Consider the following 23,562-nt stretch of genomic DNA (forward strand, 5'->3'; position numbering starts at 1 on the left):
AAGTGAAAGAGGATGAGGTACAGAGCACAAGAAAAGGGTTGGCTTTATTTAGGAACAGGTATGCTTCCTCCTATGATAGCGGATGAAAGACTGTGGGTGCTGATTCAAGAGGCTGCAGAGACACAGTGAAAGGAAAATGAGACACAGTGAAAGGAAAATGAGAAAGTGTCCATTTACTTCTATTTCTCATGAAGCATGAATCAAATCCACCAGTAAGAAGGGAAAGAAGGAAGGGGGAGATTAGAATAGGTTCTCTGAATATACTATACATCTCATGTTGATCCTGCTAATTTGAAAATCAATGTACGTATAGACTCTCACTTACCCAATAAAATTTGCAGTTTCTCAGGATCTCAAACAAGAAAAAAGTGAAGAGGCTCAGTACCAAGAACAACAGTGTAAAAATCAAGATGGATTTATTGAGGAATTTTATTTAAAAACCTTAAAGGAGTTTTATAATCATATATTAAGATTCATTAGTGTCAATTCAGCAACAGGAAGATTCTGAAGTCATAGAAGGAAGTACACATGAAAGTATTGTTCAGTTCTGCATCTTAGCCAGAATTAACAGAGACCCAGTGATGGGCTTCCCAGGTGGTGCTAATGGTAAAGAACCTGCCTGCCAATGCAGGAGAGGTAAGAAATATGGGTTTGATCCCTGGGTCCCTGGAAGGAGAGCACGGCAACCCACTCCAGCATTCTTGCTGAGAATCACATGGACAGAGGAGCCTGGTGAGATACAGTCCATGGGGTCACACAGAGTTGGACATGACTAAAGCGATGCATGCACACATGATGATGTCTGTTTTAGTGACTTAGCCAATGAAATAAATTGCTTATTTCCATATTAGCAAAGAGACTGAATAAGTAATTAGATAACGCATTTCTTATGACCAAGGCAGACTAGACATGAATAGACTTGTGAGATAAAGTTAATGTGATAAAATGCAATACACTACTGTAAATGCAAAACCAGCTAACTTGACACTAAGAGTTGACACTCCTGGGAGTATTTTTTCAGACGCTATTAGAAAAAATGAAATCTGAGAAGAACTTTTGGGTCATCAATGCTCTATATATAGAATCTTCAAATAATCATAGATCTCAGCACTTTGTCAACAAGGGAGACATAGAATGGGGTTACATCATCTTTTCACTGGTTTTCTTTCTTGTTGAACACATTGAAAAATTTGTGATGGGACAGATCCCATCCTAAATCTTAAAAACAGATGTTACAATTTTCACATGAAATTAAAAATACACTATGATAATTTAGCATATAATAGTAACATTACCGGAGAAAGCAATGGCACCCTACTCCAGTACTTTTGCCTAGAAAGTCCCATGGACAGAGGAGTCTGATGGGCTGCGGTCCATGGGGTTGCTAGAGTCGGACATGACTGAAGCGACTTAGCAGCAGCAGCAGCAGCAGCAGTAACATTACATTGCAACACAAATTTTTAAAAGAGCAACCATTCATTGAGCACTTAGGTACCAAGCACTGTTCTTTGTACCTGGTATATGTATTATCTTACATAAACTTCAAAACTCCTAAGACACCTCTATGAGGTAGCTTCTATTACTACCTACATTTTGCAAAAGACAGAAAGTTGGTTCATCTAATCCAGTGTACTAAGATAGACTGTTACAAGTATTATATACCTCTTCCATATCAAGTATATTACTACATTCAGGGGATTTTGTACAGTAAAAAAGAAGGCCCAGTGCCGAAGAATTGATTCTTTCGAACTGTGGTGCTGGAGAAAACTCTTGAGAGTCCCTTGAATTGCAAGGAGATCAAACAAGTCAAACCTAAAGGAAATTAGGAGGAGGAGGTCACCATTAACCCCACCATAGAGCTGCCAGAACTTACACAGAACTGGGAAATAAACCTTTGGAGGGCACAAACAGAACCTTGTGCACCAGGACCCAGGAGAAAGGAGCAGTGACCCCAGAGGAGACTGACCCAGACTTGCCTGTGAGTGTCCAGGAGTCTCCACTTGAGGAGTGGGCTCAGTGGTGGTCTGCTGCAGGGTTGGGAGCCCTGAGTGAAGCAGTACATGCTACACTCAGGATCTTTTGAAGGAGGCCACCATTATCTTCATCACCTCCACCATAGTTTGGTGCCAGGTAAATAACAGTGAGGGAACATAGCTCCACCCATCAACAAAAAATTGGATTCAAAATTTACTGAGCATGATAGGACCATCAGAACAAGACCCAGTTTTCCCCTCTGTCAGACTCCCATCAGGAAGCTTCCATAAGCCTCTTATCCTTCTCCATTACAGAGCAGACAGACTGAAAACCACAGTCACAGGAAATTAACCAATCTAATCACATGGACCACAGCCTTGTCAAACTCAATGAAACTATGAGCCATGGAGTGTAAGGCCACCAAAGACAGATGTGTCATGGTGGAGAGTTCTGACTCTCCACCATGTGGTCCACTGGAGAAGGGAATGGCAAACCACTTCAGTATTCTTGCCTTGAGAACCCCATGAACAGTACGGAAAAGCAAAATGATAGGACACTGAAAGAGGAACTCCCCAGGTCGGTAGGTGCCCCATATGCTACTGGAAATCAGAAGAGAAATAACTCCAGAGAGAATGAAGAGATGGAGCCAAAGCAAAGACAACACCCAATTGTGGATGTGACTGGTGATGGAAGCAAGGTCCGATGCTGTAAAGAGCAATACTGCATAGGAATCTGGAATGTTAGGTTCACGAATCAAGGCAAATTGGAAGTGGTCAAACAGGAGATGGCCAGAATGGATGTTGACATTTTAGGAATCAGCGAACTAAAATGGACTGGAGTGGGTAAATTTAACTCAGATGACCATTATATCTACTACTGTGGGCAGGAATCCCTTAGAGATTCTTGGAATGGAATGGAATAGCCATCATAGGCAACCAAAGAGTCCAAAATGCGGTATTTGGATGCCATCTCAAAAATGACAGAATGATCTCTGTTCGTTTCCAAGGCAAACCATTCAATATCACAGTAATCCAAGTCTATGCCCTGACCAATAATGCTGAAGAAGCTGAAGTTGAATGGTTCTACGAAGACCTACAAGACCTTCTAGAACTAACACCCCAAAAAGATGTTCTTTTCATTGTAGAGGACTGGAATGCAAAAGTAGGAAGTCAAGAAACACCTGGAGTAACAGGCAAATTTAGCCTTGGAGTACAGAATGAAGCAGGGCAAAGGCTAACAGAGTTTTGCCATGAGAACGCAACAGTCATGGCAAACACCCTCTTCCAACAACACACAAGAAGATTCTACACATGGACATCACCAGATGGTCAATACTGAAATCAGATTGATTATATTCTTTGCAGCCGAAGATGAAGAAACTCTATTCTGTCAGCAAAAACAAGACCAGGAGCGGACTGTGGCTCAGATCATGAATTCCTTATTGCCAAATTCAGACTTAAGTGGAAGAAAGTAGGGAAAACCACTAGACCATTCAGGTATGAACTAAATCAAATCCCTTACAATTACACAGTGGAAGTGAGAAATAGATTTAAAGGACTAGGGGCGGTCCTAAGATGACCCCTAAGACGGCCCCTAAGATAGGATGGGGAGACCATTTTCTCCCCCACAAATTCATCGAAAGAACATTTGAACGCTGAGCAAATTTCACAAAATAACTTCTGAATGCTGGCAGAGGACACCAGGCACCCAGAAAGGCAGCCCATTGTCTTCAAAAGGAGGTAGGACAAAATACAAAAGGTAAAAAGAGAGACAAAAGAGTTAGGAATGGAGACCCATCCCATGAGGGAGTTGTAAAAGAGAAGTTTCCAAACACGAGGAAACCCTCTCACTGGTGGATCTGTGGGGAGTGTTGGAATCTCAGAGTGGAACCTCAGTGTTGGAACCTCAACATAACCGGGAGGATAAATAAATAAACAAAACCCACATGCCTAACGGCAACTCCCAGCGGAGAAGTAGCCCAGATGCTCGGGTCTGCCACCAGCAAGCGGGGGCTAAACAGGGAGGCAGGAGCTGCATTGCTTAGGGTAAGGACCGGGCCTGAATGCCGTGAGGGCAATCTGAGGGAGCTAACGTGGGATAGCAACCCAAACTGTGGGATAACCAGAGAGAGAGAGAGAGAAAAGAGAGAGAGAACTTTCCCTCGAAAAGCCCTAACCTAAGGCACTGCCAGGCCTGCTCACAGAACAAAGGACTGAGCGAATACCAAAGGAGAGATAACCCGTTGCGGACTGGCCATCCCCCGCCGGAGGCAGGGAGGCAGCCAGAGCCAGAAAGGGGCAATCTCGGTCCCAGAGAGGGCATCCTCTACCAAACTGCGAGCAGGCTCCTAGTTGCTAACCAAGTCTTACTGGGTCCTGGACAGTTGACACCCGCTGGGAGGGTCGTAGCCAGAGATCAGCTCCCCAGAGAGACACACTGCACACCTGAGATGGCACTCCCGCTGTGCACCCAGGAAAGTAAGTGGCTGGGATGGGGGAGGTGATAAGACGCACCGCACCTGGGGAGTGTGTGCTTGCTAAGCACCTGGTCACCTGAGCTGCTCGGACCTGGAAAGGGCACAAAACGCAGGACCCACGGAGTCTGTGCCTTTGTGGAGTACCCAAGAACCTCAACCTGAGCAGATTAGACCCGGGAAGTGCACGCAACCCAGGGCCTGCTTTAGACAGTTCCCCTGCAGAGCAACCTGGAGCCTGAGCAGTGTACAGCAGGGGCAAACCCAGTGTGGCCAAGACACTGCAAGCACTCCCCACACACGCCAGTGATATTTGTTTGCAGTTTTCCTTCCTCCCCACAGCACAACTGAACAAGTGAGCCTAAATAAGTGACCACTTTCAACCCTTTGTGTCAGGGCAGAAATTAGACACTGAAGAGACTTGCAAACAGAAGAAGCCAAAATAAACAGAGGGAACCGCTTTGGAAATGACAGGTGCAACAGATTAAAACCCAGTAGTTAGCATCAACTACCTTGGAAGGGGCCTATACATCTTCAGAAGTATAAGCTGGAACAAGGAACTATCTGAAACTGAACTGACCCCACACTGCGTGCAACAGCTCGAGAGAAATTCCTAGATATATTTTTACTATTACCATTTTTTTAATTAAAATTTTTTTTTATTTTTAAGTCCGCTATTACTTCTTAATTTTCATTTTTATAACCTACTATGAAGAATGCTCAAACTACCGCACAATTGCACTCATCTCACACGCTAGTAAAGTAATACTCAAAATTGTCCAAGCCAGGCTTTCGTAATACAATGAACTGTGAACTTCCAGATGTTCAAGCTGGTTTTAGAAAAGGCGGAGGAACCAGAGATCAAATTGCCAACATCCACTGGATCATCAAAAAAGCAAGAGAGTTCCAGAAAAACATCTATTTCTGCTTTATTGACTATGCCAAAGCCTTTGACTGTGTGGATCACAATAAACTGGAAAATTCTGAAGGAGATGGGAATACCAGACCACCTGACCTGCCTCTTGAGAAACCTATATGCAGGTCAGGAAGCAACAGTTAGGACTGGACATGGAACAACAGACTGGTTCCAAATAGGAAAAGGAGTACGTCAAGGCTGTATATTGTCACCCTGCTTATTTAACTTCTATGCAGAGTACATCATGAGAAGCGCTGGACTGGAAGAAACACAAGCTGGAATCAAGATTGCCGGGAGAAATATCAATAACCTCAGACATGCAGATGACACCACCGTTATGGCAGAAAGTGAAGAGGAACTCAAAAGCCTCTTGATGAACGTGAAAGTGGAGAGTGAAAAAGTTGGCTTAAAGCTCAACATTCAGAAGACGAAGATCATGGCATCTGGTCCCATCACTTCATGGGAAATGGATGGGGAAACAGTGGAAACAGTGGCAGACTTTATTTTTTGGGGCTCCAAAATCACTGCAGATGGTGAGTGCAGCCATGAAATTAAAAGACGCTTACTCCTTGAAAGAAAAGTTATGACCAACCTAGACAGCATATTGAAAAGCAGAGACATAACTTTGCCAACAAAGGTCTGTCTAGTCAAGGCTATGGGTTTTCCAGTAGTCATGTATGGATGTGAGAGTTGGACTGTGAAGAAAGCTGAGCGCTGAAGAATTGATGCTTTTGAACTGTGGTGTTGGAGAAGACTCTTGAGAGTCCCTTGGACTCCAAGGAGATCAAATAAGTCCATTCTGAAGGAGATCAGCCCTGGGATTTCTTTGGAAGGAATGATGCTAAAGCTGAAACTCCAGTACTTTGGCCACCTCATGCGAAGAGTTGACTCATTGGAAAAGACTCTGATGCTGGGAGAGATTGGGGGCAGGAGGAGAAGGGGACGACAGAGGATGAGATGGCTGGATGGCATCACTGAGTCAATGGATGTGAGTCTGAGTGAACTCCGGGAGTTGGTGATGGACAGGGAGGCCTGGTGTGCTGTGATTCATGGGGTCACAAAGAGTCGGACACGACTGAACGACTGAACTGAACTGATATATAAAATAAATAACTAATAAGAACTTACTGTATAGCACAGGAAACTCTACTCAACACTCTAATGACCTATGTGGGAACAGTATCTAAAAAAGAGTGGACTGGCGCTTTCCTGGTGGTCCAGTGATTAAGAATCCGTCTTCCAATGCAGGGGATGTGGGTTTGATCCCTGGTCAGGGAACTAAGAGCCCACATGCCTCGGCGCAACTAAGCTCTGCACCTCAACTACTGAGCCCGGGGAATTTAGAGCCCTCCAATCCCAGGGACGGGGGAGCCCGGTGGGCTGCCGTCTATGGGGTCGCACAGAGTCAGACACGACTGAAGTGACTTAGCGGTAGCAGCAGTGCCACACGTAGAGAAGCCGGCACGCTGCAAGGAAAAATCCTACATGTCACAACTGACAATTTACCCAGACAAATAAATAAACATATATACTTTTTAAAATAAATAAAAATTAAAAAGATTGCATATATATAACTGATTCACTTTGCTGTATAGCAGTAACTCACACAACATTGTAAATCAACTCTACTCTCATAAAAATTATTTTAAGTGATTTCCCTGGTGGTCCAGTGGTTAAGAACTTGCCTGCCAATGCAGGGGACACGGGTTTGACTACTGGTCTGGGAAGATCCCATATGCCATGGGACAACTAAGCCTGTGCACAGTGCAGCAAAAAAATAAGTAAATAAAATTTTAAAATTAATTAAAAAAATAAACAAAATTGCTGTCACACACTTACCTGCAGATTCTCATTGACTCCCTCTCTACCTCCCTGCTTTATTAAAAAAAACTTTTTTTTTTAGTGAAACAAGTATTTATTAGAAGGAAAAAAGAGTATAGTACCTGTGGACACATGGGCAGGCTCAGAGACAGAGAGTCCTGAGTCATCCTCCCTGCTTTATTATTTAATTTTTTTTGTCAGCACTTATCACTATCTAATACAGCATATATTTTACTTGCTTATTCTATTTATTGTCTACAATGTTAGTAAAGGGTCCCTCTCCTGATTTAAAACCTGTGTGTGACATTTCAGGCCTGACCAAAGGCAATTCAAAGGCTTTAAGCTGGAAGGTCTGGGGTTGGGAGGAGGGAGCTTCCCCCTCCCCACACAGCCTCAAGGACTCAGAACCCCTGGGGGAAGTCATGCTCTTTCACTCCTAACCCTGGAGGCTTCATTCCTAGGTTTCTTTATCTAAGGCCTTGGGCAGAGATCTGCAGGCACCTCCAATGTGACCTCCTTATGGGTTTAGTGGGAAAGCCTCGACAATTTTTTCTTTCCTCTGACTCAGTACCACCTACTTATCCAGCCTTAGCATGCCCCACCTCACTTTGCCATCCTCCCCTCTTCTGCATAAAACTGCAGGAGACTCCCAGGTCTGTACTGATCCACCTGACCCTCACTGGAATGCCATTTTGTGGGGGAAATAAAACTGGAGGGAGCCTGCACTTTTCCCAGTTTTAGACTTTCTTATAGCATCACAAGAAGTGATTAAAGGCTTCACTCTGATTTTTGGCTTGTTTTAAAAAGCTATTACAACAGTTTTTTCCTTTCTTAGCTCAGCTAAATTCCTGACAGCTTTACAAGGGCAAAGCTTTGACTTTAGTCTTTTTAGAGCAGTTTTATGTTCATAGCAAAACTGAACCCCCACATGAGTGTAGCCTCCCCCACCATCAGCAACCCATCAGTGGTACATATCACCCAGAGTCCATAGCTTAACTTCAGGTTCAATCTTGGTGTACATTCTACATGTCTGAGCAAACTGATGACAGGTATCTACCACTATGGTATCAAAGCCGGTAGTTTCACTGCCCTGAAGTCCACTGCTCTATTTGTTCCTTCTACTCCTGGCAATAAATACTCATTTTACTTTCATCATAGCTTTGCCTTTTCCAGAATGACATATTGTTGGAATCATATAGTATGTAACCTTTTCGGATTGGCTTCTTTCCTTTCACTTAGTAAGTTTACAGTTCCTCTATGCCTTTTCATGGCTTGATTGTCCATTTCTTTTCAGCACTGAATTATACACTATGGTCTGGGTGCATCACAGTTACTTATTTATTCACCTACAATGAAGGGTCATCTTGGTTGTTCCAAGTTTTCACAATTACAAATAAAGCAGCTATAAATATCTGAGGGCTATAATATCCCTCCCTCTAAAAGCATTTTCTTTCTATTCTACCCTTTTTCTGAGTTACAGTGGAATAGTAAAGATTACCTGACAAGACCTTTATTGGTCTGCAATCTGGGTGAGTGACAGAATCAACAATGGACACAATTCCCTACATTCTGTTTCCTTTGAAATGAGCCCTGATACTTTTTATGCCAGGCTTCCCTGGTGGCTCAGTGATAAAGAATCCACCCGCCAATGTAGATGTGAGTTTGATCCCTGGGTCAGGAAGATCACCTGGAGAAAGAAATAGCAACCCACTCCAGTATTCTTGCCTGGGAAATCCCAGGGACAGAGGAGTCTGGCAAGCTACAGTCCATAGGGTCACAAAAGAGTCAGACATAGTAACTAAAAAAGAACCACTTCTATGCCACCTCAAGGCACCCTAAAGTTTTCTGCAATAGGGTTCACCCACCACTCAACATTCTAGGACTTTTTAACTTTCTTACTACACATCCAAACTTTTAAAATACTCTGTAATATTTTCCAACTGAACTGAACAATGAAATCTGAGGGACAAGACAGTCTTAAAATATTGCCAAGGGAAAAGAAGGAGCTGAGGGACAAGAGCTGAGTGACAAGAAGATCTTAAAATATTGCTGAGGGACAAGAGCTGAGGGACAGGAAGGTCTTAAAACAGTGCCTCACCCAGATGACAAAGTTGTCCCTATTCCTGCCAGTATCAAATGCAACCAAGTAACATTGCAATGATGGATAATAAGTCTCTCCTGCTTTCTAATGTCCATCCATAGCTGAAGTCACCAATAGGTTCTTGCTGACTTGCCACTGGAAGAAAAATTGCATGCTTGAACTGACTGATGAGTGAGGTATTAAGGACCAGCTTGACTGGCATCCTACCAGTTCTCCCAGAACTCTAAATTTAATCTGTCACAAAAGTTGAGTGAGTTGCTGGGTGAAGGAGTCTGCACACTTATTACCTCACCGTAGAGCACCTGGGCTCTACAGGTCATCAGATCCATGACAACTATGCTGTTGTCAGAACACTGATTTTTCTCAGAAGTGACAGAAAAGGTCATGGTAGGAGACCTAAAAGCCTATCTACCCTGCAGCTGAAAACTTAGTTCACTTTATGTGAATTATTTTTGTTTGTTTGTTTGTTTTTATTTGACTTCAGTTCAGTCAGTTCAGTTTAGTTGCTCAGTCGTGTCCGACTCTTTGCGACCCCATGAATCACAGCACACCAGGCCTCTCTGTCCATCACCAACTCTTGGAGTTTACCCAAACTCATGTCCATCGAGTCAGTGATGCCATCCAACCATCTCATCCTCTGTCGTCCCCTTCTCCTCCTGCCCCGAATCCCTCCCAGCATCAGGGTCTTTTCCAATGAGTCAGCTCTTCGCATGAGGTGGCCAAAGCATTGGAGTTTCAGCTTCAGCATCAGTCCTTCCAGTGAACATCAAGGACTGATCTCCTTTAGGATGGACTGGTTGGATCTCCTTGCAGTCCAAGGGACTCTCAAGAGTCTTCTCCAACACCACAGTTCAAAAGCATCAATTCTTCGGTGCTCAGCTTTCTTTATAGTCCAACTCTCACATCCATACATGACCACTGGAAAAACCATAGCCTTGACTAGATGGACTTTTTTTGGCAAAGTAATGTCTCTGCTTTTTAATATGCTGTCTAGGTTGGTCATAACTTTCCTTCCAAGGAGTAAGCCTCTTTTAATTTCATGGCTGCAATCACAATCTGCATGAACCAGATGCAGATGAACCAGATGCATGAACCAATCACTTCCCATGAACCAGATGCCATGATCTTAGTTTTCTGAATGTTGAGCTTTAAGCCAATTTTTTCACTCTCCTCTTTCACTTTCATCAAGAGGCTTTTGAGTTCCTCTTTACTTTCTGCCATAGGGTGGTGTCATCTGCATATTTGATGTTATTGATATTTCTCCTGGCAATCTTGATTCCAGCTTATGCTTCTTCCAGCCCAGCGTTTCTCACGATGTACTCTGCATATAAATTAAATTAGCAGGGTGACAATATACAGCCTTGACGTACTCCTTTCCTTATTTGGAACCAGTCTGTTGTTCCATGTCCAGTTCTAACTGTTGCTTCCCGACCTGCATATAGGTTTCTCAAGAGGCAGGTCAGGTGGTCTGGTATTCCCATCTCCTTCAGAATTTTCCAGTTTATTGTGATCCACACAGTCAAAGGCTTTGGCATAGTCAATAAAGCAGAAATAGATGTTTTTCTGGAACTCTCTTGCTTTTTCCATGATCCAGTGGATGTTGGAAATTTGACCTCTGGTTCCTCTGCCTTTTCTAAAACAGCTTGAACATCTGGAAGTTTACGGTTCATGTATTGCTGAAGCCTGGCTTGGAGAATTTTGAGCATTACTTTACTAGCATATGAGATGAGTGCAATTGTGTGGTAGTTTGAGCATTCTTTGGCATTGCCTTTCTTTGGGATTGGAATGAAAACTGACCTTTTCTAGTCCTGTGGCCACTGCTAAGTTTTCCAAATTTGCTGGCATATTGAGTGCAGCACTTTCACAGCATCATCTTTCAGGATTTGAAATAGCTCAACTGGAATTCCAGTTTCTATTTGACTTAGTCAAATAGAAAACAGCTCCAATTGACATTTTTCCAAAGAAGATATACAAATGACCAATTAACATGTGAAAGGATTCTCAAAATCATTAGTGATTGGTGGTGGTGGTGGTTAGCAGTGGTTTAGTCGATAAGTCATGTCCAACTCTTGTACTGTAGTTCACCAGGCTTCTCTGTTCGTAGGATTCTCCAGCAAGAATACTGGAGTGGGTTGCCATTTCCTTCTCCAGGTGATTTTTCCCACCCAGGAATCTAATCCAGGTCTCCTGCATCACAGGCAAATTCTTTACCAAATGAGCTATGAGGAAATCCCAAATACTGGAGTGGATTCCCATGCCCTCCTCCAGGGGATCTTTCCAACCCAGGGATAGAACCCAGGTCTCCTGCATTGTAGGCAGATTCTTTACCATCTGAGCCACCATGGAAGCCCAATAGGGATACACAAATCAAAAATAGGTACCACTTTAAACCTTCCATGGGATTTTCCAGACATGAATACGGGAGTGAGTTGCCATTTCCTTCTCCATTTAAACCTTCTAGGATTCGTAAAATAAAAAATTGAGAACATAACATTCTCTTGCTGAGGATATGGAGAAATTAGAACACTCATACACTGCTGGTAGGAATTTAAAGTGGGGTAGCCGCTTTGGAAATTACTCTGAAAGCTCCTCAAAAGTTTAAATATGGAGTTATGATATAAGCCAGAAATTCATCTCATAACTATGTACTCAAAAGAATTAAAAAGTAAGTTCACACAAAAATTTTTACCTGAATGTGCATTAGTACCATTATTCATAATAGCCTCAAAACGGATACAGCCAGAATACTCACCAGTGAATGAATGGAGGAAAAAATGTGGCATACACATGTGAAACTGTTGGTCACTCAGTTGTGTCCAGCTCTTTGCTACCCCATGGACCATCCACTAGGCTCCTCTGTCCATGAATTCTCCAGGCAAGAACACTGGAATGGGTTGCCATTTCCTTTTCCAGGGCATTGCCAACCCAGGGATTGAACCTGGGTCTCCCACGTTGCAGGCAGGCTCTTTACCATTGACCCACCAGGGAAGCCCTGGTATATGCATATAATCGAATATTATTCAGCTACAAAAAGGAATAAACTACTAAAATATGAATGACCACTGAAAATCTATGCCAATTGAAAGAAGTGAGGCTCAAAAAAATCACATATTGTATGAGTCCATTTATATGCAATGTACAGAATGGGTGAATTGAGATAGAAATAGAAAACAGAAAATAGAGATAGAAAACAGGTTAGGGACTTCCCTGACTGACCAGTTGTTAAGAGCTTCCAATGCAGGGGGTGAGGGTTAGACCTTGGTTGGGAAACTAAGATTTTTTTGGTGCAGCAAGGCCAAAAAATAAATTTAAAAAATAATAAAAAGAAAATAGATTAGTCATTGTCAAGGGCTGGAGGGAGAGAGGGATAGGAAGTAACTGCTAATAGGTATGATGCAACTTTGCGGAATGATGAAAATTTTCTTATCTTAGATTGTGGATTGTGCTATGCTCAGTTGCTCAGCCATGTCAGACTCTTTGTGGCCCAATGGACAGTAGCCTGCCAGGTTCCTCTGTGCATGGGCTTTTCCAGGCAAGAATACTGGAGTGGGGTGCCATTTCCTACTCCAGAGGATCTTCCCCACCCAGGGATTGAACCCACATCTCTTGTGTCTCCTGCATTGGCAGGCAGATTTTTTTTACCACTAGTGCCACCTAGGAAGCCCCTAGATTGTGGAGATGGTTGGAAAATTCTCTGAAAACATTAAAAAGCCATTCATTTGTGCTCTTTAAATGAGTGAATCATATGGTATGTGAACTATGTTTCAATAGGTCATTAAGAAATAAAAAAGACAGCTCTTACCTATTGATAAATAGTCAATAGCCGAGAATATTATTTTTGTTTTTCAGCAAACCTGTCAAAACCTTAAAGAGGAAAAGGTACCCCATATGGTCTGGAGGGCTGAAGTCTATACCAGGAAGGAATCTCTTAGTAGTGTGGCAGCAGTTAAGCAGTTGTACTTTTGAGAGGAGGCCCTAACCCTTTACGGGCCAGGAACAGATATGGTCTCCCTGTCTCCTTTTAAGGCAAACCTGCAGCTAGTGAGCTATATTCACAGATCCACTGCAATTCCATTTTGTCAGTCAGACCTCTGAAGTCTTAATCAGGGATTGCAATCTTTCAGAATATAGAACTACCTAGGTTTGATTAGCTTGTCCTGGTTTACCCAGAAGTTTACCAGTTTCACACTGAAAGACCCACATCCCAGTAACCCTCTCCGTGCCAGGAAAATTAGGATAATTAATTATTCTCAGACAACCAGATAGAGCATAGCCTATGGTGAGCAGCTGTCTGTATTTGTTCTTATGATCAATAAGCTACAGAGGGCAGAAATTATTACAATAATCTTTTGCTATAGAAAATAGACTCATATCTTTTCCTCTGGAGTCCTGAGGCTCACTGCTGCTCTTTCCCACTGTGGAAGAATGACTGGAGCTTAAAAATAACCCAAGACAGTAAGCCATAAATCAGATTTAATACCATCAGAAAATACATCTTGGCAGTGGGATTCTGTCTCACTCACATATTCGAGCCATGCTGGAAAGTCACAGCAAACTTTATAGGATAGATAGACTGCTTGACGACAGGCAGAAACCACAAATCATAAATTTTGACCCGAAATTAAAACTATTGATAACAGGTGTTCATTAATGAAGGAACTTTTCAAGCACATATATAGGTCCTTGTCTAAAAATTTCCTGGAAGCTAATCATAGCTCTCTGAAACATCTATTTAATAAAATTTATAAACCATACCTAAACTGAAATCTGCCATATCAGAATAAGGTAATATAACATTAAAGGATTATTATTTAATCCATCTAAACTATTTATATTTTCCAGGGAAAAAATAACATTCATTCATAATCAGCTACTAACTGGGTAACCTCAGAAGGGAAAAATAGGTCCCAAGAATACTTTTCCAGTAATTTTAGTCATGCTTCCATATAGTAAACAAGAAACTGTGAAGGAAATGAACAAACAGTAGAAAAGTTTTATGTAAAAGAAAAAGCTTCAATGGCAATCTCAATGATGTATGCTTACTCTCCTGGCAGATCCTTAACTTCTGTGTCCTTCATTCAGATGTCTTAGGATCAGCTGAAGCAGAATGTTTTACAAAAATAAACTAACATGAAAACCTTTTCCCAATGTTCATGCAAAGAAGATAATTACAATTTCAGATGTAACGCCAGACTCTTCCTTTTCACATGATGATCTCGTGGTTTCTTAGTTGTGACACATAAAAAAGGTATTTGACCCAAATTGACTCAATTTGTTATATAGTTTATAGAATGTTAAAAGAAAAAAAAGGGAGAGAAACATTCCCCCTTCCTTCCTTCTTTCCTTCCTTCTTTCTATCTACCTACCTCTAACTACCTTGACTTTTCTCTGTAGGTGTGTGTGTATGTTTTACAACTTGGCAGAGGCTGAAGGCACTTTGTTGCTTTGGAAGTCAAACACGTTTGTTACTCAGCTGATACATCCCACATGACAATCATAGGATAAGCTGGTTGTTTTTTCCAAGGTATCACTGCATCATGCTTCTCCTCCTGCTTCAAACTGGGTGTTCCTTGTCCTCAGCAATTTATTTTTTTGTTATGAACTTAAAGCTAAAGTCCATCGAATCCCAGATTTAAATGAATAAACACTGTTCACTTGGTGAAAGAGGGAAGTAACAACTGAGGAAGGCAAATGTTGGGTAAAAGATGTGTTTTATCATGAGCTTCTACAATCTCTGAGGCTGATGTGCCTCTAATCGGACCCAGAGCCCTTTCTCCATACTGAGCCAAAATAATAGGACTGTCTCTTTTTCTTTCACATTCCTCTAACTAGGAATCCAGGCTGTCTGTTGGGACGTTTTCTCTCTCAGAGCTGGTCTTAGAGCGCAGATCAACCCATTATTACCCAGATAGAGTTTTGTTTTGTTTTGTTTTTAACCCAGCTTCCCATGAAACCCAAAACAGTACAAGGTCCTGCTTTCCCTGAAGAAAGATGGCCTTGCACCTTATCTTCCAGAGTCCACATTGCATGAATTTAGCATCTACAACCTACAATAAATTTTTATTTATTTATAATAAATTACCTTACTGTGAAACTTTGTTTTATAATTTTTATTTTTTACTATTATTATTTAGCTGTGCTGGGTATTCACTGCAATGCACAGGCTCTTTGTCACAGTGCAGGGGTTTCTCTAACTGAGGTACATGGGCTTCTCTAGTTGTGGTGTGCAGGCATAGCTGCCCTGCAGCATGTGGGATCTTAGCTCCCTGACTAGGGATCAAACCCATGTCCCCGAAATTGGAAGGTAGATTCTTTACCACTGGACCACCACGGAAGTCTAAAACTAGGTGAAAGAAGGCCCTTTGAGTTTCTTTAGCTTTTGTGCTTAATTGGATCAACATTCCATTATTTCAACTGTTGGTTTTTCCACCTTAGGAAGGGAAAGGATGGAAATTCTTCCCTTGGAGGGGTGCCTTCCCGGCCTGGTGATAGGGAGCAGGAATTCAGTATGCTCAGCTTAGCCCCTATACCTCATTGTTGCTTCTCTGCCCCACCTCTCCTCAAGCATCTCTCATTCTATTTATCCATGGCATAAGCTTTCTATGTCAGGATCTGGCTGTAATGAGGAGACTTGAAGTTTAGTCAATCTGTAGGGAAAGTCATCAGGGGACCGAATTTTGGTTAATATCCATTCTCCAAACTGTCCCTTTGATTATTTTGTTTTTCAGCTGTCTGATTCCTGTGTCCACTTCTCAATGAGGTTTGAATTCAGAGGGCTGAAAGGAAATAATCACTTCTTCTATAGGAACAAAACCCCCCTCAAGGAACTTCCCTGGTGGCCCAGTGGTTAAGAATCTAACTTGCAGGGAACGCGGGTTTGATCCCTGCTTGGGGAACTAAGATCCCACATGCCATGGGGCAACTAAGCCCGCAGGTGCCAACAGAGACCCAGAGCAGCCAATAAAAAAGTAATTAAAGAAATCACACACACATAAAAGCCTTCCAACCTGTGGCTAAAATAACAAAGGTTTATTTCTCACTTATGTTACTTGTTCACAGGGTCTCTGGTCATTGTTTTTGACTATACACACCACAAAGTGGGAGTTTAGGGGTTTTAAAAATGGCTTAAATATTAGCATCCCTGAGTAGAATTTTATTAGAAAACAGAATAAGAAGAAATGTTCAGATTTGAAACCCACGATATAATTATAAAGACTGTCCCAGAACGCTGTTTTCAAATCTAACTCTTTCTATTGGGGGATATGTTTATAATAAACAATAAAAAAAAGGTATGATCTGCTGAATAGGTCTTTTCATATCCTCTGATTTATTTTCGGGAATACTTAATTCAGAGCTTTTCTTTCGGGGTGTTGGCACTTTCCCTTTTTGGAAATGAGTTGTACTAGACTGACCTCTATTATTTCTGGATTACATGCCAGTGATGGAAAGTGAATTGAGTGCTTTGAGGAGGGAAAAAAATCATTACCAGAAAGATGAATAGACTGATTTTGTACTGGGTTCCTAAAAGGAGGGGCTCTGGAAAGATCAGTGGTTTGAATTTTCTGGGAGACATATCTTCTTGGATACTCTTCAGAGTTGTGATAAATTCCTCCAGCAGCAGGTGGGAGGTAGGTCTATTGATAGCAGACTCTCTTCGGGCCCACTGACTTCAAAGAGAGGCCTCTCTTTGCTATGTGATATTCAGATACAAAAACTGCATTGGCTCTCAGATTTCAGGCATTTGGAAAAGAGTCAACAGCCAGCCAAGTTTACAAATTTATTGCTTTGCCATAGCATGGAGAGATGTTTTTCAACAAATATGTATTATTTTCTACTATGTGCCACACCGTGCAATGTGCTGATGACACCTAATCTACCTATTAGATCCACCTAAAAGACCTATTTAATAGAGCTTTTGTTATTGGAGGAGGGAGCTGAATCTAGCCGGTAAACAGCCTACAATTCAGTGTGAGAAATACCAAACTGAGGACACATAGGGTACTAAGCTTCTGTGCGTTTGTGCTTAGTCACTCAGTCATGTCTGACTCTGCGACCCCTGGTGGACAATAGCCTACCAGGTTCTTCTGTCCCTGGGGATTCTCCAGGCAAGAATACTAGAATGGGTTGCCATGCCCTTCTCCAGGGGAATCTTCCCAACTCAGGGATCGAACCCAGGTCTCCGGCATTGTAGACAGATTCTTTACCATTCTTTACCACCACGGAAGCCCAAAAATACTGGACCGGGTAGCCTATCCTTTCTCCAGGGGAAATTCCCAACACAGGAATCAAATCGGGGTCTCCTGCATTGCAGGTGGATTCTTTACCAGCTGAGCTACCCAGGAAACCCTAACTAATCTTACACTGGAGGAAATCAGGGAATACTTCCTAAAAGAATCAACCTGGAATTGTGATCTCAGGAACGACAGGACTTAATGTCGTTGGATGACGACGGAATGGATGACGGAATGAGCAAAGTCCCAGGGGCTGGAGAGCATATGGCATATTTGACAGCACTGAGAATATAAAGTTACATGCAGGGGTGAAGGAGAGAAATGTTTTTGTTTCTGTGTTTTTTAGGGAATAAATGAACAGGAAAGGGATGTGGCTTGAGGTTAAAGGGGTAAACAAATGCAATATCACGGAAAGTCTAGCAAACCATGTTACAAAGTATGACCTCTACCTTTATGGAAATAGTCATTGAATAATTTTTAGCAGGAAAGTGGCATGATTGAATTTGTTTCTGGAGGCCACTCTGGTTGCTATGTTGAAAACAGATTGAGAAAGACAAAGTCTGGAGATAGGAGATTAAAACTCCAAAGCAGGATCTATGTAGCTATCCAAGAAAGAGACAATGGTCCTCTGAGATCATGTATTGGCTGTGGAATGTACAAGAGGGCAGATTCGAGAAAATTCTAGAAAGTAGAATTGACAGGACATGATATGTGGATGGTGTAGGAAAGGAGAGGGGGGACTTTAGCCTGCTACTGAGATTGCTCAAGTCTCTGGCTTGGACACTAGGTTGATAGTCAGGTCATCTATTGAAATGGGGGACCCAGAAGGAAGATCTGAGTCTAAGATTTGAGTCTAAGATTTGAATCTAAGATCTGGAATTCAGTTTGGGACAGGTTGACTTGAGGTGTGTAGTGGACACTGGCAATGACCTAGTCATGTCCCTGAAGCCTACTATTCAAAGACATGAATTTGAGCAAATTCTGGGAGATAGTGTAGGAAAGGAAAGCCTGACATCCACAGGGTCACAAACAGTTAGACATGACTTAGGGACTGAACAATAAGTTCCTGTATGTGAAGAAAGCATCTGCATCTCTCTGCCTGTGGTCATTCCTTGCTCACTAAAGTGAGTTTTGCTTCAGGGCACATGTAGTCAGCTACAAAGTTTCAGGGAGTTGATGTCCCAAGAGTGACCAACCACAGTGTGGTACAGGAACTGATGAATCACAATCTTAGCTATCTTTCTCCTTTTGCCTCCACCGCACAGCTTTTGTGATCTCGGTTCCCCCATCAGAGATGGAACTTGGGCCCTCGGAGTCCTAACCACTGGACTGCAAGGGAATTTTTCTTGTTTTTCTACACACCATTTCTGAGGCATCTTCCATCCAGGGTTTAGAGGGTCCCATGAGACTAAGCCTCAGGTATCAACCACAATAGCTGTTCGTTGACACATCCTCTGCTGATTCTCTTTTTTTTCCTGTCTCATTCCCTTAGAAGGCCTCCAGAGATCACCTCCCCCCAAAATAAACCATTTGCACCCATACTGGAGTATCAGAGTCTAAAATGAAGCTGTTTTTGAAACAACCAAGTGGAGGTTTCAGAAGGCACATGGATATGAAGATTGGAAACTCAGGTGGAAACTTTGGGCTGGAAGATATTTAATATTTAGGAGTCATCAACATATGCTTTCTCATTGAGATAGTGAATGCAGATGATTTTTAATAGTCTGTAGAAGAAGTGGAAGGCCAATCATAAGTATTATTTAGGGGAAAGGCAAGGGAAGCACTGACCTCCAGGAGGAACATCCAGAGAGGCTGAAGGAGAAATGGGGAAGTGTAAAACCACACAAATCAGAATAAGTAAAATTATCTTATGACAGAGGAGTTATCAGAGATCTCTAAGAGAAGAAGGCAAAAAATAGTCACTGGATTTAGCTACAAGGAGGTAATTGGTGACCTTGGGAAACACAATTTCAATACAACGTAAAGGCAAAAACATCATAGATTAAGTCATGAATGAGAAGTGAGGAAAGTCTGGGCAGAGAACATAGACAATTCTTTCAATAAGTTAAGCAATGAAGGGAGAGAGACTAATAGAACAATAGCTGGAGAAATCTGCTGAGAAGAGGAGCAGGGTTTCCTGTAAAGCTCCTTCAAATTTCTGCCTAACTTTCTTTCCTGCCTCCCTGGATTTGTGATTTCATGTAGCTGAACCAGATAATCAGGAAAATATCAGTTCTTTGAAGTCAGCCCCTTGGCAATCTTCATTCCATCTGCATCCTTCATTCCCCCTTGCTGTGTACCATCGCATATTCACAGATTCCGAAGACTTAATGGATTCCTTTTTCATTCCTAGTTCCGTTATTAATACTGTATTATTATAGTGTTGTGTCAAATTCTTCTAGAATTAACCCTTCCAACTTGTGTGATACTCTTCTTATACACAGTAGACTGTTGTACAATAATCTGTGTTTGGCCTGAAAACAGTAGTGATTTTATTTATATTTTTATAAGAAACACAAAAATCAAAATTTCAAGCCAAATAGTAAATATATCATGTGGTAGAAAATAACATTTATAGGAATTTTTCCTTCAGTTCAGTTCAGTCACTCAGTCATGTTGGGCTCTTTGCGACCCCCTGAATTGCAGCATGCCAGGCCTCCCTGTCCATCATCAACTCCTGGAGTTCACTCAAACTCATGTCCATCGAGTTGGTGATGCCATCCAGCCATCTCATCCTCTGTTGTTCCCTTCTCCTCCTGCCCCCAGTCCCTCCCAGCATCAGAGTCTTTTCCAATGAGTCAACTCTTCGCATGAGGTGGCCAAAATACTGGAGTTTCAGCTTTAGCATCATTCCTTCCTAAGAACACCCAGGACTGATCTCATTCAGAATGGACTGGTTGGATCTCCTTGCAGTCCAAGGGACTCTCAAGAGTCTTCTCCAACACCACAGTTCAAAAGCATCAATTCTTCAGCACTCAGCTTTCTTCACAGTCCAACTCTCACATCCATACATGACTACTGGAAAAACCATAGCCTTAACTAGAAGGACTTTTGTTGGCAAATTAATTTTTCCTCAGCCTTCCTAAATTGGCAAGATAGCCACTCAAAGATTACGCTGCTGCTGCTGCTGCTAAGTGGCTTCAGTCGTGTCCGACTCTGTGTGACCCCATGGACAGCAGCCCACCAAGCTCTGCCGTCCCTGGGATTCTCCAGGCAAGAGTATTGCAGTGGGTTGCAATTTCCTTCTCCAATGCATAAAAGTGAAAAGTGAAAGTGAAGTCACTCAGTTGTGTTAGACTCTTTGTGACACCATGGACTGCAGCCTACCAGGCTTCTCCGTTCATGGTATTTTTCAGGCAAGAGTATTGGAGTAGGTTGCCATTGCCTTCTCCCAAAGATTATGAGGAAGCAATAAATAGTAAACATCAATGGAAGCAGCAGTTACCTATAGGCTCCCAGAGTGTACAGTCAATCTTTTTAAGATTCTTGTTTTTTTTTTTTTTGATGTGGACCCTTTTTAAAGTTCTTATTGAATTTGTTCAACATTGCTTCTGTTTTAAATTTTGGTTTTTTGGTTGCAAGGCATGTGGGATCTTAGCTTCCCGACTAGGCATTGAGCCCCACACTCCTTGCATTGGAAGGTGAAATCTTAGCCACTGAACTGCCAGGGAAGTTCCCAGTTGATCTTTATTAATGAGTCTTCTCTGGACCAAGTCCAGATCTGGAAAGTTCTTCATTGGCACTATCCCTATAAGGCTTTAATGAGCCCTATTCCATTCTATTATTAGGAAGCATCACTATGAACAAAGCTAGTAGAGGTGATGGAATTCCAGCTGAGCTATTTCAAATCCTGAAAGACGATGCTGTGAAAGTGCTGCACTCAATATGCCAGCAAATTTGAAAAACTCAGCAGTGGCCACAGGACTGGAAAAGGTCAGTTTTCATTCCAATCCCAAAGAAAGGCAGTGCCAAAGAATGTTCAAACTACTGCACAATTGCACTCATTTCACATACTAGTAATGCTTAAAATTCTCCAAGCCAGGCTTCAGCAATACATGAACCGTAAACTTCCAGATGTTCAAGCTGAAGTTCAAGTTTTAGAAAAGGCAGAGGAAGCAGAGATCAAATTGCCAACATCTGCTGGATCATGGAAAAAGCAAGAGAGTTCCAGAAAAACATCTATTTCTGCTTTATTGACTATGCCAAAGCTTTTGACTGTGTGGATCACAATAAACTGTGGAAAATTCTTCAAGAGATGGGAATACCAGACCACCTGACCTGCCTCTTGAGAAATCTGTATGCAGATCAGGAAGCAACAGTTAGAACTGGACATGGAACAACAGACTGGTTCCAAATAAGAAAAGGAGTTCGTCAAGTTCTGTATATTGTCACCCTGCTTATTTAACTTATATGCAGAGTATATCATGAGAAACACTGGGCTGGAAGAAGCACAGGCTGGAAGAAGCACAAGCTGGAATCAAGATTGCCAGGAGAAATATCAATAACCTCAGATATGCAGATGACACCACCCTTATGGCAGAAAGTGAAGAGGAACTGAAAAGCCTCTTGATGAAAGTCAAAGAGGAGAGTGAAAAAGTTGGCTTAAAGCTCAACATCCAGAAAACTAAGATCATGGTATCCGGTCCCGTCACTTCATGGCAAATAGATGGGGAAACAGTGGAAACAGTGTCAGACTTAATTTTTCTGGGCTCCAAAATCACTGCAGATGGTGACCGCAGCCATGAAATTAAAAGACACTTACTCCTTGGAAGGAAAGTTATGACCAACCTAGATAGCATATTAAAAAGCAGAGACATTACTTTGCCAACACGGGTCCATCTAGTCAAGGCTATGGTTTTTCCAGTGGTCATGTATGGATGTGAGAGTTGGACTATAAAGAAAGCTGAGGGCCAAAGAATTGATGCTTTTGAACTGTGGTGTTGGAGAGTCCCTTGGACTGCAAGGAGATCCAACCAGTCCATCCTAAAGGAGATCAGTCCTGGGTGTTCACTGGAAGGACTGATACTGAGGCTGAAACTCCAATACTTTGGCCACCTCATGCGAAGAGCTGACTCATTGGAAAAGACCCTGATGCTGGGAAAGATTGAGGGCAGGAGGAGAAGGGGATGACAGAAGATGAGATGGTTGGATTGGGTTTGGGTGGACTCTGAGAGTTGGTGATGGACAGGGAGGCCTGGCATGCTGCAGTTCATGGGGTCGCAAAGGTCGGACATGACTGAACGACTGAACTGATTCCACTCTGGTCTGGGAGGGAAGGAGAGAAAAGGAAGGGAAGCAGAAAGATGAGTATCATCAATGTGTAGAAGGACCCTGGACCATGAGAAGGGAGCGCAAGGTGGTGGCCAGTTCACAAAGGGGTCATAGCCCAGGCTTTGGGGCTGACTTGTGTGGTAAGAGGTGCTACCTGAAGACTGCTGATTGGCCCCAGCTGCTCCCAGCCTAAGGTACACTACTTACACCATCATTCTCTAAGTGGAGAAGTCAAAGTCACTAAAAACTCAGGGATGATTAGATTCCCAGATTGATTGGCAGATCAGAAAAGGACATGAGGGAACAGGACACCATGCCAACAGGGAAGCAGGCAGCAGCCCCTGTTGTAGGTCACCCTAAACACATTAGACGAACTGGGCAGCAAAAGGAATTTAAACACCTTCCTGGAAAGTTCCACCCCTTCCTGGTCGCATTAATGACTTAGCATGTGAAAATGGTTCACAGGTCCTGAATATGCATTAAGCCATTTACTGGGCTTCTCAGGTGGTGCACTGGTAAAGAATCTGCCTGCCAATGCAGGAGACGTAGGAAACACAGGTTTGATCCCCGGGTCAGGAGGATCTCCTGGAGAAGAAATGGCAACCCACTCCAGTATTTCTGCCTGGAGAATTCTATGGACAGAGGAGCCTGGTGGGTTACAGTCCCTGGGGTTACAGAGCCAGATACAACTGAGCAACCACACACACACACAAGCCTCCTTCTAGACGCATTATGGCCATTATGTGATTTAATCTTACCCCCAGTTCAGTAGGCT

At 42.5% G+C, this 23,562-nt stretch overlaps 1 long non-coding RNA gene across 5 annotated transcripts in view; it reads right to left on the bottom strand.

The window, feature by feature from the left end:
* The window catches only part of LOC100847374 (uncharacterized), a 115,531-nt gene that overhangs the window by 21,323 nt on the left and 70,646 nt on the right, over positions 1–23,562 (bottom strand). The window lies entirely within an intron of this gene.

This window comes from Bos taurus, chromosome 2 (genome assembly GCF_002263795.3).
Source record: "Bos taurus isolate L1 Dominette 01449 registration number 42190680 breed Hereford chromosome 2, ARS-UCD2.0, whole genome shotgun sequence".
In the NCBI taxonomy this organism is placed as follows: domain Eukaryota; kingdom Metazoa; phylum Chordata; class Mammalia; order Artiodactyla; family Bovidae; genus Bos; species Bos taurus.